This window comes from Chenopodium album, chromosome 9 (assembly GCF_948465745.1).
Source record: "Chenopodium album chromosome 9, dcCheAlbu1.1, whole genome shotgun sequence".
Taxonomy (NCBI): domain Eukaryota; kingdom Viridiplantae; phylum Streptophyta; class Magnoliopsida; order Caryophyllales; family Amaranthaceae; genus Chenopodium; species Chenopodium album.
Genome location: NC_137842.1, coordinates 25,010,970 through 25,016,969, shown reverse-complemented (window position 1 = coordinate 25,016,969; position 6,000 = coordinate 25,010,970).

Sequence of the window (6,000 nt, the reverse complement as noted above, 5' to 3'; positions counted from 1 at the left end):
GTTTGACTTTCATTTAGTTCTTTTAGCATCCTTCAATGCATATGACTTATATTCAATTAAAAGGCTTTTTTAAATGCATTTGACTTTCATTCGATTCAAAAAGTTTTGTTTGAATGTGTTTGACTTTCACTTGATTTAAAAAGCATTTTTTGAATGTGTTTTACTTTCCTTTAATTTAAAAAGATTTTTTTGAACGTGTTTGACTTTAATTTATTTAGTTAGCTTTTTTAAATGCAATTGAATTTCATTCGATTTAAAAAGCTTTGTCTGAATGTGTTTGAATTTCATTTGAATTAAAAAGCTTTTTTTGAATGTTTTTTACTTTCATTTGTGTCAAAAAGATTTGTTTTAATGTGTTTGACTTTCATTTGATTCTAAAAGCTTCGTTTCAATGTGTTTGACTTTAAGTTGATTAAAAAAGCTTGGTTTGAATTTGTTTGATATTCATCTATTCATAATTTTTAGTTTAAATATGTTTAACCTTCATTTGATTCAATTTGCTTTGTTTTAATGTGTTTGACTTTCATTCAATTGAATTCCTCTGTTTAAATGGGTTTGACTTTCATTTGATTCAAAAAGCATTGTTTCAATGTGTTTAACTTTCATATGATTCAATTAGCCCTGTTTCAATGTGTTTGACTTTCCTTTGATTCAATAAGATTTATCTGAATGTGTTAGATTTCATTTGATTCAAAAAGTTTTCTTTGAATGTGTTTAACTTTCAATTAATTCAAAAAGCTTTGTTTGAATGTGTTTAACTTTCAATTGATTCAATTAACTTCGTTGAATGCATTCGACTTTCATTCGATTCAAAAAGCTTAATTTGAATGTGTTTGAGCTTCCTTTGATTCACAAAGCTTTGTTTGAATGTGTTTGACTTTCATTTAATTCAAAAAGCTTTGTTTGAATGTGTTTGACATTTATTTGATTAAATAAGCTTAGTTGAACGCATTTGACTTTTATTCGATTCAAAACGATTTGTTTGAATGTGTTTGACATTCATTTGATTAAAAAATTTTGTTTTAATGTGTTTAACTTTCATTTGATTATATTAGCTTCGTTGAATGCAATTTACTTACATTCTATTCAAAAAGCTTTTTTTGAATGTGTTTTACTTTCATTTCATTCCAAAAGCTTTATTTGAATGTGTTTGACTTTTCTTTAATTTAAAAAGATTTATTTGAATGTGTTGTCTTTCATTTGATTTAATTAGCTTCGTTGAATTCATTTGACTTTCATTCGATTCAAAAGCTTAATTTGAATGTGTTTGATTTTTATTTGATTCACAAAGCTTTGTTTAAATGTGTTTGACTTTGATTTAATTCAAAAAGCTTTATTTGAATGTGTTTGACATTCATTTGATTCAATTAGCTTTTTTTGAATGTGTTTAATTTTTATTTGATTCAAAAAGAGTTGTTTGAATGTGTTTGACTTTCATTTGATTCAATTAAGTTCGTTGAACGCATTTGAATTTCATTCGATTCAAAAAGCTTTATTTGAATGAGTTTGACTTACATTTGAATCAAAAAACGTTGTTTGAATGTGTTTGTCGTTCATTTGATTTTAATTGCTTCGTTGAATGCATTTGACTTTCATTTTATTCGACAAGCTTTGTTTGAAAGTTTTTTACTTTCATTTGTTTTTAAAAGCTTTGTTTGAATGTATTTCACTTTCATATGATTCAAAAAGCTTTGTTTAAATGTGTTTGACTTTTGTGTTATTCAATTAGATTTGTTGAATGCATTTAACTTTCATTCGATTCAAAAATCTTTGTTTGAATGTGTTTGACTTTCATTTCATTCAGAAAGCTTAGTTTGAATGTGTTTGACTTTCATTTAATTCGTTTAGCATCCTTCAATGCATATGACTTACATTCAATTAAAATGCTTTTTTGAATGCATTTGACTTTCATTCGATTCAAAAAGTTTTGTTTGAATGTGTTTGACTTTCACTTAATTTAAAAAGCATTTTTTGAATGTGTTTTACTTTCCTTTAATTTAAAAAGATATTTTTGAACGTGTTTGACTTTAATTTATTTAGTTAGCTTCGTTAAATGCATTTGACTTTCATTCGATTTAAAAAGCTTTGTCTGAATGTGTTTGAATTTCATTTCAATTAAAAAGCTTTTTTTGAATGTTTTTTACTATCATTTGTGTCAAAAAGATTTGTTTTAATGTGTTTGACTTTCATTTGATTCTAAAAGCTTCGTTTCAATGTGTTTGACTTTAAGTTGATTAAAAAAGCTTGGTTTGAATGTGTTTGATATTCATCTATTCATAATTTTTAGTTTAAATATGTTTAACCTTCATTTGATTCAATTTGCTTTGTTTGAATGTGTTTGACTTTCATTCAATTGAATTCCTCTGTTTAAATGGGTTTGACTTTCATTTGATTCAAAAAGCATTGTTTCAATGTGTTTAACTTTCATTTGATTCAATTAGCCCTGTTTCAATGTGTTTGACTTTCCTTTGATTCAATAAGATTTATCTGAATGTGTTAGATTTCATTTGATTCAAAAAGTTTTCTTTGAATGCGTTTAACTTTCAATTAATTCAAAAAACTTTGTTTGAATGTGTATAACTTTTAATTGATTCAATTAACTTCGTTGAATGCATTCGACTTTCATTCGATTCAAAAAGCTTAATTTGAATGTGTTTGACCTTCCTTTGATTCACAAAGCTTTGTTTGAATGTGTTTGACTTTCATTTAATTCAAAAAGCTTTGTTTGAATGTGTTTGACATTTATTTGATTAAATAAGCTTAGTTGAACGCATTTGACTTTTATTCGATTCAAAACGATTTGTTTGAATGTGTTTGACATTCATTTGATTAAAAAACTTTGTTTTAATGTGTTTGACTTTCATTTGATTATATTAGCTTCGTTGAATGCAATTTACTTACATTCGATTCAAAAAGCTTTTTTTGAATGTGTTTTACTTTCATTTCATTACAAAAGCTTTATTTGAATGTGTTTGACTTTCCTTTAATTTAAAAAGATTTATTTGAATGTGTTGACTTTCATTTGATTTAATTAGCTTCGTTGAATTCATTTGACTTTCATTCGATTCAAAAGCTTAATTTGAATGTGTTTGACCTTTATTTGATTCACAAAGCTTTGTTTAAATGTGTTTGACTTTGATTTAATTCAAAAAGCTTTATTTGAATGTGTTTGACATTCATTTGATTCAATTAGCTTTTTTTGAATGTGTTTAATTTTTATTTGATTCAAAAAGAGTTGTTTGAATGTGTTTGACTTTCATTTGATTCAATTAAGTTCGTTGAACGCATTTGACTTTCATTCGATTCAAAAAGCTTTATTTGAATGAGTTTGACTTACATTTGAATCAAAAAACGTTGTTTGAATGTGTTTGTCGTTCATTTGATTTTAATTGCTTCGTTGAATGCATTTGACTTTCATTTTATTCGACAAGCTTTGTTTGAAAGTTTTTTACTTTCATTTGTTTTTAAAAGCTTTGTTTGAATGTATTTAACTTTCATATGATTCAAAAAGCTTTGTTTAAATGTGTTTGACTTTTGTTTTATTCAATTAGATTTGTTGAATGCATTTAACTTTCATTCGTTTCAAAAATCTTTGTTTAAATGTGTTTGACATTCATTTAATTCAGAAAGCTTAGTTTGAATGTGTTTGACTTTCATTTAGTTCTTTTAGCATCCTTCAATGCATATGACTTACATTCAATTAAAAGGCTTTTTTGAATGCATTTGACTTTCATTCGATTCAAAAAGTTTAGTTTGAATGTGTTTGAATTTTACTTGATTTAAAAAGCATTTTTTGAATGTGTTTTACTTTCCTTTAATTTAAAAAGATTTTTTTGAATGTGTTTGACTTTAATTTATTTAGTTAGCTTCGTTAAATGCATTTGACTTTCATTCGATTTAAAAAGCTTTGTCTGAATGTGTTTGAATTTCATTTCAATTAAAAAGCTTTTTTTGAACGTTTTTTACTTTCATTTGTGTCAATAAGATTTGTTTTAATGTGTTTGACTTTTATTTGATTCTAAAAGCTTCGTTTCAATGTGTTTGACTTTAAGTAAATTAAAAAAGCTTGGTTTGAATGTGTTTAATATTCATCTATTCATAATTTTTAGTTTAAATATGTTTAACCTTCATTTGATTCAATTTGCTTTGTTTGAATGTGTTTGACTTTCATTCAATTGAATTCCTCTGTTTAAATGGGTTTGACTTTCATTTGATTCAAAAAGCATTGTTTCAATGTGTTTAACTTTCATTTGATTCAATTAGCCCTGTTTCAATGTGTTTGACTTTCCTTTGATTCAATAAGATTTATCTGAATGTGTTAGATTTCATTTGATTCAAAAAGTTTTCTTTGAATGTGTTTAACTTTCAATTAATTCAAAAAGCTTTGTTTGAATGTGTATAACTTTCAATTGATTCAATTAACTTCGTTGAATGCATTCGACTTTCATTCGATTCAAAAAGCTTAATTTGAATGTGTTTGACCTTCCTTTGATTCACAAAGCTTTGTTTGAATGTGTTTGACTTTCATTTAATTCAAAAAGCTTTGTTTGAATGTGTTTGACATTTATTTGATTAAATAAGCTTAGTTGAACGCATTTGACTTTTATTCGATTCAAAAAGATTTATTTGAATGTGTTGACTTTCATTTGATTTAATTAGCTTCGTTGAATTCATTTGACTTTCATTCGATTCAAAAGCTTAATTTGAATGTGTTTGACCTTTATTTGATTCACAAAGCTTTGTTTAAATGTGTTTGACTTTGATTTAATTCAAAAAGCTTTATTTGAATGTGTTTGACATTCATTTGATTCAATTAGCTTTTTTTGAATGTGTTTAATTTTTATTTGATTCAAAAAGAGTTGTTTGAATGTGTTTGACTTTCATTTGATTCAATTAAGTTCGTTGAACGCATTTGACTTTCATTCGATTCAAAAAGCTTTATTTGAATGAGTTTGACTTACATTTGAATCAAAAAACGTTGTTTGAATGTGTTTGTCGTTCATTTGATTTTAATTGCTTCGTTGAATGCATTTGACTTTCATTTTATTCGACAAGCTTTGTTTGAAAGTTTTTTACTTTCATTTGTTTTTAAAAGCTTTGTTTGAATGTATTTAACTTTCATATGATTCAAAAAGCTTTGTTTAAATGTGTTTGACTTTTGTTTTATTCAATTAGATTTGTTGAATGCATTTAACTTTCATTCGTTTCAAAAATCTTTGTTTAAATGTGTTTGACATTCATTTAATTCAGAAAGCTTAGTTTGAATGTGTTTGACTTTCATTTAGTTCTTTTAGCATCCTTCAATGCATATGACTTACATTCAATTAAAAGGCTTTTTTGAATGCATTTGACTTTCATTCGATTCAAAAAGTTTAGTTTGAATGTGTTTGAATTTTACTTGATTTAAAAAGCATTTTTTGAATGTGTTTTACTTTCCTTTAATTTAAAAAGATTTTTTTGAATGTGTTTTACTTTAATTTATTTAGTTAGCTTCGTTAAATGCATTTGACTTTCATTCGATTTAAAAAGCTTTGTCTGAATGTGTTTGAATTTCATTTCAATTAAAAAGCTTTTTTTGAACGTTTTTTACTTTCATTTGTGTCAATAAGATTTGTTTTAATGTGTTTGACTTTCATTTGATTCTAAAAGCTTCGTTTCAATGTGTTTGACTTTAAGTTGATTAAAAAAGCTTGGTTTGAATGTGTTTGATATTCATCTATTCATAAGTTTTAGTTTAAATATGTTTAACCTTCATTTGATTCAATTTGCTTTGTTTGAATGTGTTTGACTTTCATTCAATTGAATTCCTCTGTTTAAATGGGTTTGACTTTCATTTGATTCAAAAAGCATTGTTTCAATGTGTTTAACTTTCATTTGATTCAATTAGCCCTGTTTCAATGTGTTTGACTTTCCTTTGATTCAATAAGATTTATCTGAATATGTTAGATTTCATTTGATTCAAAAAGTTTTCTTTGAATGTGTTTAACTTTCAATTAATTC